General features: G+C 36.8%; 1 pseudogene; it reads left to right on the top strand.

The window, feature by feature from the left end:
- The first annotated feature begins 12,735 nt into the window (after positions 1 to 12,735).
- On the top strand, positions 12,736 to 13,746 carry LOC140240361 (uncharacterized; annotated as a pseudogene).
- Positions 13,747 to 13,949: the final 203 nt, after the last annotated feature.

Raw genomic sequence — 13,949 nt, forward strand, 5'->3', positions numbered from 1 at the left:
CTGTAGACCATCAACATGTTGAATAACATATTGCAAAATTGTTCATCAATGTATATCATCCAACTCCAAATTCAAAGATACATGTAGTTGTAACAGGCAAACTTCAAACTTCTGAACGTTCTTACACTTTATTTTCACTTCTCTTTTAAAAGTTTGAGAGTTGTAAAACTGATGATCACTGTGCAATTACTGATCACAAATGGACTAGTCATTGCCTAGTGCTGCTGTAAGTAGTCGACCTTGTATGAGTTGATTTATCAGCGTTCTTCTGCGGTGCGTGTAACTGACACCCTGGACGTCCTGGATGTTTTCTTTTCGTGGTCGATCGGTGGGGAGAGAGATTCCACTCTCTCTCTTCCCACCTCCCCAAACCGGAAGATTGCACTGTTTTTGTTTTGTGTACGGTGTGTGTAACCGACACGCAGCAACGTCGCGAACCCGGCAGAGGCGAACGAATATTGCTTGCTGACCTTTTAACCCTGCAAAATATCAACTGCTGACCTTTAACCCTGCAAAATATCAACCGGAATTGCCTCGCAAAACTACCTCGTATAGGTAATAATGAAGATTATTACCTATACGAGGTAGTTTTGCGAGGCAATTACAGTTGTTATTTTGCAGGGTCGGGAGTTCAGCGGGCGATATTAGAGCATATTACGAGCATCCGGGGTTTTACATATACAGTGGGATCCCGTTATAACGAAATCCTCGGGACCGGCAGTTATTCTTTCGTCATATCGGAATTTTGTTATAACCGAACAAATAAACGATAGAAATACATAGAGTGGATGACATTGCAGCCCAAATTTTTACTTCGTTGTAACCAGAATTTTGTTATAACCGCGTGTTCGTTATAACGGGAGTGCACTGTAAAACAGGGAGGTGGGAAGAGAGATTCCACTCCTTCTCTTCCACTCCTTCTCTTCCCACCTCATGTAAACATTCGACCACGAAGAGAAAACATTCAAGGACGTCGCTGCGTGTCGATTACACGCACCGCAGAAGAACGCCGATAAATCAACTCATACAAGGTCGACCACTTCCACTAGTTCCAGCAGCACGACGCGTCAAACAACGACTAACTTGCACAGTGACCATCAGTTATTACAACTCTCCAAATTGAAACAGAAGCAAAAATAAAGTGTAAAGGCGTTCAGATGTTTAGAGTTCGCATGTTACAACTACATAATATAAAGTTGGAGTTGAATGATATACATTGATGAACAATTTTTCAATTATTCGACATGTTGGTGATGATCTACAGGTAGTCAAATGTGGCTTGATCTATATCGTAGTGTATAGCTGTATTCACATATTTTCTTAATTTACCTAGGGGATAGGTAATAATTATGATATTGACTGGCCTTGAGGGAGATACCAGATAAATATTGCCCGCACTGAAAGAATATTGCGATCGTCTTCGACTCGGGCAATATTCTTTCAGTTTGGGCAATATTTTCTGGTATCTCCCTCGAGGCCAGTCAATATTATATAAATATTGTTGGCGCGTTACAAGGACAGCAGAAATAAATATAGCAGAAAAGAATCACGCAACTGTAAGTTAAATTTCTTATAATGATTTTATCTTTTTCTCCATTTATGAGAGTCGTTTGTCAGGGTTAAACTCGGGAAAAAGACAAAAAGGGGCAAGCCAGGGTTCGGTGTGATAATGTCAGAGGTAAAAATGTCAGTGGTAAAAATGTCAGAGGTAATAATGTCAAAGATAAAAATGTCAGAGGTAAACATGTAAAAGGTAAAAATGTCAGAAATAGAAATGTCGGAAGTAATGATAGAGATTATGTCAGAGGTAAAAATGTGAAGAGGTATGAAATAATAACCTGGAAATTCGTTACCAAAGTGAGTTCATGCTTGGACTTGAATTAGAAGATACTTTGGTTAACCTTTGCGAATAATAGAGCTTACGAGACTCGATAATTGTACTTGTCAATTTTGTTACGATATTTTTTTTGGTAATTTTGATGTGTTTCATGACGATTGCTCTTGGTATCCATCCATCCATCTTGGTATCCACAAAGATAATCTCACTAAGCGGAGAATGGTATAGATGACCCCTTTAAAAAGAAAATAAAATTGTTACAATACATTGGACACTGTTGGTGGAATATTTTGGATTTTTTTGTCAATAAAAAGAAAAGTACAAGGAAATTGAATGTTTATGTACAATGTGAATGACTAAATAGTGGTATACAATAAATCATATTCGTCAGTTTGTTACTCGTGTGCGTCGTCTCTCTGTAGTAAGTCTAAGAAAGTGGATAGCGCTCACCGGAAATGACGAAAAAATGGCAGTGATTGGAGTGAGTGACAGACATCACAATAATAGAAATCTCATACCAGGAGAACAAGAATATGTAAAATAAAACACACAAAATAAAAAAAAAAGTCTAGCATACTTTATTGTTGCATGATAGGGCCTATTCTTATTCATTTATCAAGTTATTAGAAAAAAAAAAATCTTACACATTGATATCCCAGTTTACAGAATCACCGGGGCTTGGAAATTTCAAAGGCACGGTACCGCCTCAACCTGTACAGGAGGCGTCATTGTTATTTAAATTTTGAGTTTTATAGGTTTAGTCGTATACATAATTAGTGAAGTTTGACCTCTATTTTTGTTCGATTTTCTTTGTATTCGGGTTTTCCATAAAGGAGTTATGTGGTATAGCAATGGAGGGGTTGTATGAATGAACAGCGCTACAAGCAAGCAAGTTATACCAGCTACATGTAAAGGAGGACGGTTCGAAAGGAAATCACTTTATACGTATCGTATAAACGATGGCAATATACATACACATGAAATGTGTGTGTGTGTGGGGGGGGGGGTGCGTGTGTATATGTGTGTATAATATGAAATTGAATTCTAATATAGCTGGTACACACTGCCATAGTGGAAAGTTTGTGTACATATCTCTTCCATAGACACTTCTAAACAAAAGTCTGCTCCTATATCGGACACGCCTTGATTCAACAATAATGAAGAATATTGTTGGCGCGTTACAAGGACAGCAGAAATAAATATAGCAGAAAAGAATCGCGCAACTGTAAGTTTAATGGCTTATAATGATTTTATTTTTTCTCCATTTATGAGAGTCGTTTGTCAGGGTTAAACTCGGGAAAAGACCAAAAGGGGCAAGCCAGGGTTCGGTGTGATAATGTCAGAGGTAAAAATGTCAGTGGTAAAAATGTCAGAGGTAATAATGTCAAAGATAAAAATGTCAGCGGTAAAAATGTCAGAAATAGAAATGTCGGAAGTAATGATAGAGATTATGTCAGAGGTAAAATGTGAAGAGGTATGAAATAATAACCTGGAAATTCGTTACTAAAGTGAGTTCATGCTTGGACTTGAATTAGAAGATACTTTGGTTAACCTTTGCGAATAATAGAGCTTACGAGACTCGATAATTGTACTTGTCAATTTTGTTACGATATTTTTTGTAATTTTGATGTGTTTCATGACGATTGCTCTTGGTATCCATCCATCCATCTTGGTATCCACAAAGATAATCTCACTAAGCGGAGAATGGTATGGATGACCCCTTTAAAAAGAAAATAAAATTGTTACAATACATTGGACACTGTTGGTGGAATATTTTGGATTTTTTTTTTGTCAATAAAAAGAAAAGTACAAGGAAATTGAATGTTTATGTACAATGTGAATGACTAAATAGTGGTATACAATACATAAATCATATTCGTCAGTTTGTTACTCGTGTGCGTCGTCTCTCTGTAGTAAGTCTAAGAAAGTGGATAGCGCTCACCGGAAATGACGAAAAAAGTGGCAGTAATTGGAGTGAGTGACAGACATCACAATAATAGAAATCTCATACCAGGAGAACAAGAATATGTAAAATAGAAGACACAAAATTAAAAAAAAAAAAGGTCTAACGTACTTAACTGTTGCATGATAGGGCCTATTCTTATTCATTTATCAAGTTATTAGAAAAAAAAAAAATCTTACACATTTATATCCCAGTTTACAGAATCACCGTGGCTTGGAAATTTCAAAGGCACGGTACGGCCTCAACCTGTACAGGAGGCGTCATTGTTATTTAAATTTTGAGTTGTATAGGTTTAGTCGTATACATACACTGTAGTAAGTGAAGTTTGACCTCTATTTTTATCCGATTTTCTTTGTGTTCGGGTTTTCCATAAAGGAGTTATGTGGTATATCAATGGAGGGGTTGTATGAATGAACAGCGCTATAAGCAAGCAAGCCTATACCAGGTACATGTAAAGGAGGACGGTTCGAAAGGAAATCACTTTATACGTATCGTATAAACGATGGCAATATACATACACATGAAATGTGTGTGTGTGGGGGTGCGTGTGTACATGTGTGTATAATATGAAATTGAATTCTAATATAGCTGGTACACACTGCCATAGTGGAAAGTTTGTGTACATATCTCTTCCATAGACACTTCTAAACAAAAGACTGCTCCTATATCGGACACGCCTTGATTCAACAATAATGAAGAATATTGTTGGTGCGTTACAAGGATAGCAGAAATTAATATAGCAGAAAAGAATCGCGCAACTGTAAGTTTAATGGCTTATAATGATTTTATTTTTTCTCCATTTATGAGAGTCGTTTGTCAGGGTTAAACTCGGGAAAAGACCAAAAGGGGCAAGCCAGGGTTCGGTGTGATAATGTCAGAGGTAAAAATGTCAGTGGTAAAAATGTCAGAGGTAATAATATCAAAGATAAAAATGTCAGAGGTAAAAATGTCAAAGGTAAAAATGTCAGAAGTAGAAATGTCGGAAGTAATGACAGAGATTATGTCAGAGGTAAAAATGTGAAGAGGTATGAAATAATAACCTGGCCAAGGCAAACTGTATTTATCGAATTATCATATCCAAACTGCGGATTTGAAGAAAATTTAGGGAATTATGTGTTTCTTTATTAGAGCATTCTCAATATTCTGAGTTTGTTTCAAGTGCAGTGGCGTAATCTGTCTGTTCAGAGGAATATTTAACCAGCTGAGAGCGTATTAGGCATATGGGAAATTAATATTATCATTACTATTGTCATTATTATTATCATTATTACATTTTTACCTGTGACATTTTTTTATTCTGACATTTTTAATTCTGACATTTTTACCTGTGACATTTTTACCTCTGACATTTTTACTTCTGACATTTTTACCTCTGACATTTTTACTACTGACATTTTTACCTCTGGCATTTTTACCTCTGACATTAGTATAGGGTATGGTAGGAGGACACTACAAGATGATTTTTGGGGTAATCAAACGTTGCTCCAATTTGTGACGCTGATGCCATGATAATAATGGGCATCATTTCACTTATTTGAATAATGTACAGTACTATGCTATACTCGTATAAGATCATAAAGACCCATAAGCAAGTCGCGTGATGCGTGAACACATAAAAATTGCATACATGGTTGTGCCGATTTCATGTAACAACAGAGAAGGTGAAAAACAACGCGTGAAGATAGACAGAAACATGGGTGGCCGTACTGAGGAAAATGGATGAGTAGGGTACTTTCCCCGCCACACGAGGAAGCTCTCGCATAGTCAGAAGTAGAATTGCACCATCAAGTGCTCATTTTTTTTTTTTTTTGAGGAAAATTTTACAAATGAAGAAGGGAATACGAATATTTAGGGACAACGTAAATGGCCATAAAATCGTGATATCTGTCACCGCGTAATCCGCGTTCGTCTCACTCTTCCACACGGGGGAGCTTTTGCAAATTTGAAATGGAAATAAAGCAATCTCGTGCACAGTATTGGTTTTAATAATATTTCGAAAATGTTTCACTTAACATTATTTTTCTTCATCACATTTATTTTTTGAAGAGATTCGCAGATAAAAACAGAGAAAATCCATTAAATCAATGGTAACTACAATGTACGTAGAAATATAGGAATACTTATTTATGCAAATCGAGGACGTTCACTCTTCCTATGAAATCGAGGAGGTGTAAGAGATTTGATATGCATCAGCATGTAAATTCGCCCACCATTAAAAACAACAACAACAAAATCATTTGTCGAAAATGGCTGCTGTTGCCAAAAAAAAAAAAAATCCTAAAAGAAGAAATCAGAAGAAAGCGCATTTAGCTGACAGTGACAGTGAGGAATTATTCTATCAAACCCGAACAAAAATAATATACCAAAATGCAGACCAGGTCTTTTCTCTCTCTCTTTCTCTCTCTCTCTCTTTCACCCATTTTATTTTGTTTTGTCTTTTAGATGGAGCGCGAGGGTCCCTGACTGATGTTAGTGATATCTTTGAATTCTGAGCTCTTCCCTTCCATCAGTTTTACAGTAAATTCCTAATGTATCCACACATCCAATGAACTATCTTTATACCTTTCTGATGCCACGTAGCTTAGCCTGGAAGTTAGCGGTAGATCCAGACACAATGCCCCGTGTGACTACTGAGAAAGTTGCCATCAAGCTCCCAACAGCAAAAATCGTCAGGGATATGAACGTCGTAGATATCCACTTTTTCATTTTCTTCCTTTTGCAATATGGTAATATTAGCTGTTTCATTGAGATCAAGAAAAGAAAGTTGTGTTAATTTTTTTGCAAACTATGCACGATAGATTTACTCTGAAAGAAATAGTGAGTACACATTTTTTCTCCGAACTGTTTCACATTAATGAGGGATACCTAGTACAGAGCATATTGCATAGGTTGGAACAACTTTACTAAACGACAGTATCACGAACATTTATTATAGGCTTACAGTATGTCCCCCCCCCCCAAAAAAAAAAATAATAATAATAATAAAAAATTATACAATCGGATATTTCACATTGATAACTTTCAAAACAATTACACGATCTAAAAGCTACTTACTGGTATGAAGGTATAACCTATGACGTACATCTTGCAGAAAACCCCATTCAGTTCAAATCATTGGTCATGGAGAAATGTGGGTCTTCGTAATGCATGTCATGGGTCTATTTCTAACAAGTTTAGCACTTGGTTGCTCTTGGCATCCATGTGAATCTCAACTTACAGGGCAACCAACAAATAAATTCAAATTTCGTTCATGACTTTTTATCAATGCGTGAGTATACGACATTTTCACTTTATAAATATTGCTGTCATAAATCATCTTCATGAAAACAGCAACAAAAAAGAAAGAAAGAAAGAAAAAGGAAGATTTCAATCCAGTCTTTAATGACTTAATAATTTGATATTTTTCTCTAAGCATTTACTTTTCCACCCTTCTAATGCTTGCAAAAAGAAAAACTTTCCATCCTCTTTGATGTACATGCAATTCATGTTTTATTTCTTTACTTTGAAAATAAAAGAAACAAGAAGTCACTTTTTTTCAAAGAGAGATTTTTTATCAGAAAACACAATGAACACTTTGGTATTTGTGAGGTGTGAAAACGATGGATAACTCATCCCCTTACAAAATCTGGAGGGAAGGGACTTCTGACAGGCTTTACAAAGATCCCCATTTCTCTCTGACCACTGAGGCAAATATAATACGTTTTTCTGCAGGATGTAGGTATAAGTGATAGTTTCATACCCTGAAATGTCATTTTGATTGATTCACTACTTTAAAGGTTATCGTTGCAGAAAGTCCGATTGTAACTTTTGGGGGACATAAGGTATAACTTGCATGGATAACTGGACAGTATACTTTGAGACAATTATGTCCTAAAATAACCGGCGCTACAAATGCAAAACCTTTTACTCTGCTGGTCTCAAGTGTCTTCTTGGTAGTCCTTATCCCATTACCATCTCAATATTTACATTATATCATCTTCATTCACCATTGTTAAATTTATATTTTCTTGAACCAAAACAAAGACTGTGGCAGGCAGAGTGTTACCTTTTAGTAAGCAAAAAAGATTTGTGGTAAAAGGTACAACAAGGTACTCGTCGGAGCTAAGGGTGATTACTTCTCACACCACAATGAGGTATCGTGGACCAGGATAGTTTTAAGGAAGTTCAAGTACCGTACCTGTCTAGAGACTTCCAAAAGTCTTCAAGCTGTTTTTATTCCTGAGTTTATCCTCGCAGACTGATTCCTCTCATATTTTGCCAACAAAAGTGTAGCAATCCAGACAGCGCCGAATTTATCTCCTCACAGGGAATACACGGACTTTGAATTCTCTAATCGAAGATTTGCTGAATTTCCAGTCGGAACTTCGGCTAATTTATAGCTGGAAAACTTATTCCGAGATCACAGTCAACTTCTTGCTGTCTTCATGCCACCACTACCAATCACGTTAAGATGACCGTTAGCCCTTGGTGAATAGTGACTGTGCGCCAGTAATAAATGGTATGGCATGTTAATACAGTGTGTTATCAAGACCAAGTGATCTCTGTTTTCAGACTCACTGAAGCAAGATGCGATGACGTTTGTTGCGAGGGCTAGCGAGGGCTGGCGGCACGGATTGTCGCCCGCCTTCGAAGCACGTTTTGCTGGGTAATATCGTTCTGGACATAGTCATTGAAATACTAACACATAACTTACATGGCTACATCCATGCAAACATGCCATGTAAAAAGTCATGGTGAGGTTTCAAGGAAGTGTGTATGTGCGCGTGCACATGATAGTTTAGTGTCCGTTTGTGCGTGTGTGTGTGTGTGTTTGTGATGGAGCGCTGCGCGTGTTGTGGGAATTGTGTCGTTTGAATGTTTCGTTCCTATTATCTCCTGCGTGCTAATGCAACAGTCACACAGTGCTTTACTATGGGTTACGTACGCCGCGGATAGATGCGGTTGAGTGGACGCAGGGGGACGCAGCGTGGACGCAGGCATCCGCAGGGACGTATGTAGACGTTACTATCCGTAACTCGTCTGTAAAGAAACGTAAAATGAAGGCGGCAAACCTGCGAAATTTTGAAATGTTCAAATTTCCCAGAGGGACTCCACGGACGCAGACTTACGTAAGGTAACCGTAACCAAACGTAACTACCCGTAACTGAACGTAACTCTTCATAGCTTGAACGCAGACCATCCGCAAAACATTTTACCTCCCGTCCGCTTGCGTTCGTAAGTATTCGAAATCAACCGCAAGTTAACGCTTTCGTCCGCTTATGGATATTTGTCGAGAGTTACGGACGCTGTACACGATTACGTCCTTCGACGTTTTCTGTTTTCCACTCGCATGGGAGAACAGAGACGTGTGGGAAGCCACACAACTCGTGCTGCCAAGCTGCAGTGCATTTACCTGAAGGAATGCTACAACACACTCGGAGTGGTGGAGAGGCAGAACCGCAAAGTCAAGTTACGAAATTTCTCCTACATATGGTCATTTTAGGTGGCACCCATATACGCATGACATCGCTTGACCATTGGTGCTGAACATTTTTTTCCTTGTACTATTTGAATGTATATTTTTCGAAACTCGGAAAGTAATTTTTGGGTTGGGGATGAGGTGACAGCATTTTTTTCACTTTTCTGGCCGGGAAGGTGTGGGACAGCGATAAACGATATAAAATGAGAACGAATTTTGTATTTCCCTATAGTCTTACCCACTTTGCGCTTCATGGATATTACATTTTTTGATATTGTATTTGGGTGTGGGAGGGATGTCCGAATGTCCTAATGATTTTTTTTTTTCTGGAAATGTAATAGGCTTTGCTTTATTTTAACAATCTCCTTAACATAACCCAGAAAGTCATGAATATCGGTGCGCAATGACAGCGTAACCACAGTTTGTCTATTTTATGACTGTAAGTAATATTTTCTTACTCTGTTTAACTTATCGATCTAGATAGTATTCTATTTGTGGTATAATTATGTTATGTAGTCTTTACATTTATGATGTTTATCCATATTTGAGCTACACAAATAAAATTCAAACTTCAAGTTCAAAATTTCATATTGTATATATCTTTCATTACTGTAAAGCAAATCAAAGAAATGCGAAAACTTTTCCACAACTTGCTACGTTGAAAATATTGAAAGAATTTCTGAATATTTATCTCCGATTCAGAGCGATGACCATGTGATTGAGAATTCTCATTCCTTTTTTGCCCCAAATGAATTCAATAATCAAAATATTGTGTCATCAAATATGTTTTCTATTTATCATTACAATTGTCGAAGCTTAAACAAAAACTTTGACGGTATGATAACCTTACTTAATATGCTGAATGTAGAATTTTCGGTGATATGTATTTCTGAAACGTGGCTGATAGGCAATGATTCGTTTTTTGATATTGATAATTATGTTTTTATTACAAAAGAAAGAGAATCAAAAAGAGGAGGAGGAGTCGGATTATACATAAACAATATTCTGAATTTTAAACAAAGGCCGGATTTGGATGTAAATACTTTGTATATTGAATTTGTATTTGTTGAGATACAAAATACTGATAGATGGTGTTGTATACCGTCCACCTGATCAATCTGTGCAATATGCATTATTTAATGATGTTTTAGAGGAAATTTTGAGAGTTGTAAATAAAGAAAAGAAATCATTTTATCTTCTAGGAGATTATAACTTAAATCTATTTAATGTTTCATTTTCTCAGAATGTAAATAATTTTCTTGATATTTGTATGACAAATTGTATTTATCCTTTGATCCATAGTCCGACACGCATCACCAGTAATTCTGCAACTTTGATTGATAACATTTTAACAAATGACCTTGAAGACATTTTCTCAGGTGCCATTGTCAGCAGACATTAGTGATCATTTCCCGATTTTTGCAATATCCAATGTATCTTTACGCCAAAATGAGAAGCCTGATATTAAGATGAAACGTGTTATGAATGAAAAAAATATTGCTCGTTTTATTACTGAGACGCAGAATTCTCGTTGGGATGTCTATGATAAAGATGTAAATGTATCTTATGATGCTTTTTTGGAAAAATTCATGTATATTTCTGATTTATGGTTTTCAGCTACGAAAGATCCGAAAAAGAAGTTTAGAAATAAGCCATGGTTTGATAAATCATTAAGAAAATTATGTAATAAGAAATATTGTTTGTATAAAAGATGTAAGAAAAAATATAGTAAGGATAATTATGTATGATAAGTATAAGATATTGAGAAATAAAGTGACACAGAAAATTAAAGAAGCTAAAAGATTATATTTTACAAAGAAATTTGAAGGTGCTGCAGGAAATATGAAGATTACGTGGAATATCATACATGGGATATTAGGCTCTGGGTAAAAAAAAACAAAAAAAAAATCAAAACAAAAACAAAAACTTTACCAACCTGAATCAAGTGCAATAACAGTATTGTTACCGAAAAGTATGCAATAAGTAACATTTTTAATGATTTTTTTTTTTTTATTAATGTTGGTCCAAGTTTAGCTGCAAAATGTCAAGGCAATGGTAATTTCTTGCGGTATGTCAACAAAAATCAATCTACTCTTTTCTTTTTGTCATGTACCCCGAAAGAAATTATTGACATTGTTTCTAAATTCAAGAATAATAAGAGTCCTGGTTTTGATAATGTTAATGTTATGATATTTAAGAAAAAGTTATTCATATTTCATCTTATCCACTGAGTTCAATGATCAATTTATCTTTTACTTCAGATATTGTTCCGGATCAAATGAAAATTGCTAAGGCCATTTCAATTCACAAGGGAGGGTCAAAAGAAGAAGTTAGTAATTATCGCCCTATATCTATTCTTCCTCTTTTCTCAAAGATCTTAGGAAAATGTGTGTATAATCGTTTATCTGTTTTTGTTTTTGTTTGTTTGTTTGTTTGTTTTTTTGAAAAGTGCAATATAATTAGTAATAAGCAGTTTGGCTTCCGAGCTGGACATTCTACATCATCTGTCATTGTTGAATTTATACACAAAGTCGCTGATACTTTTGATGATAAAGAAATAATGATTGGTCTTTTTTTTTATAGATTTGAGTAAAGCTTTTGATTCATTAAACCATTCAATTTTATTGCAAAAGCTTAATTTGTATGGTGTTAGAGGAGTGAACCTACAATGGTTTGATAGCTATTTAAGTAGAAGAAAGCAATATGTTGTGTATGATGATATTGAATCTGATATGATGACAATAAGATGTGGTGTGCCACAAGGATCTATCCTTGGTCCTTTGCTTTTTTTTTTGTTATATATAAATGATATGTGTAATGTTTCAGATTCTTTGTAGTTAATAATGTTTGCGGATGACACCAGTATGTTCATGAAGGGTAGAGATCCAGTTGTACTTCAAAATGATTTTAATAAAGAATTTTTGAAATTTTTCGATTGGTTAGACTGTAATAAACTTGTTCTTAATACAAAGAAAACAAATTATATGGTATTCACGAAAAGACAGATAGATATCAACGAAATTAAGATTGAAGTTAAAGACTTACATTTTGATCAAGTTTATTCGATCAATTTCCTTGGTGTGACAATTGATAACAAACTTAATTGGAACGAACATACTGGTGTCGTCTGCAATAGATTGTCAAAAAATGTAGGAATATTCTATAAATTGCGATTTCTGTCAAGAAAGGTGTTGCTTCTTCTTTATAATACTCTCGTATTACCTCATTTAAACTAGTTTGCAATAGCTTGGACAAATTCAGGTATGACCAATGCCAGGAGATTGTTTTTATTGCAGAAAAAGCTGGTCCGTATAATCGCAATTAATTCATCACTTTGATTTTCTTGCCCATACATCGCCTATATAGGCAGAGGGCGCTATGGACTGAGACACACGACACACCAAATTGGGACGTCTACTTCATTTTTGCGGGTCTCACATTCTAACAAAACGACGAAGTTAGAAACATCGTCTGAGGATGGACCAACAAAAATCTGCTCGGCCGCAACGGTTAGCCGCTACGAAGGCAAAAAACTATGGTCCTTCTGTGAGAAAACCCGCAGCCCAGGTACGTGCAAACAGCCCGTCAAGTCCGAACCCGAAGGTCACCAACCCTGCGCCCATGACTCCGGCCGCTTCCCACCGAGAGTCGTTGGAAGGCCAAACAGCCAGCGATGCGGAATCTATTGAACTGGTGCCTGATGACGTCACAAATATGGCTGTCGCATCCACGACGGTAGCTAACCCAATGCACCCAGATCGAGGCGCCACTATGCCCGCCGATAAGGAAGCACTGGCCTCCGCACCTCCCAATGTGCAAACCCCTGGAAGCTTGGATGCATACTTCAAAGAAGCTACCAGCGGATTCCAAAAAATGATCCAAGACGCTGTCGACAAGTTCCTTGGGAAGTTGAGCGATCTTGAGGCCAACATTGAAGCTTCTATCCAATTTGAGAGCAAACGGGTCGATGATCTCGAAGTCAAACAAAAGGAAATGGAAGGTAGAATGAAAGCAATGGAAAAAGAAATTGCCGAGCTCCGCTTCGAAGTATTGAACAACAAAGCGGAAACAAACAAAACCGAAAGAATATCCAGGAGGAATGACATCCGCATCGTGGGAATCCCTGAAACACCAAATGACTAGAGGGAAGACTGCGCCCACATCGTCGGAGACATCCTGCGGTCCAAATTCAAGATGAATACAAAGGTGGAGCGAGCTCATCGTGATGGTCGCAAGGCGGAAGGTCGTCCCAGGCACATCTTGATAAAGTTTCTCTCATACAGAGAAAAAGTAGATGTCATCCGTCGTGCCAGGGAAATCCTAAAGGACGAGCGATATTTCATCATCGACGACCTGACGCAGACAGACCTGGAAGAAAAACAGAAATGGAAGAAACAAGTCCAAGAAATATACAGCAAAGGTACCAAGCTGAGATTCTATGCCGGAAAATGGCGCCAAACCGGAGGCGCTCCCTTTAATTTCGAGTGAGTAGTCATCTCCTCTATACATTTCTTATAACTTCAACTGAAGTTTTGTGTACCCTACAGAGAATTTAGATCAGTAACATTGGCCCAGTTGTACGTGATCATGATAAGATAGATACTTACTGTCCTGCATGAGCAACTCAGAAATCATATTTTAGGTATACCCATTGCACTCAAGAATTCAATGATGTTGGTTTAGTCAAAATG

This window comes from Diadema setosum, chromosome 17 (assembly GCF_964275005.1).
Source record: "Diadema setosum chromosome 17, eeDiaSeto1, whole genome shotgun sequence".
NCBI lineage: Eukaryota > Metazoa > Echinodermata > Echinoidea > Diadematoida > Diadematidae > Diadema > Diadema setosum.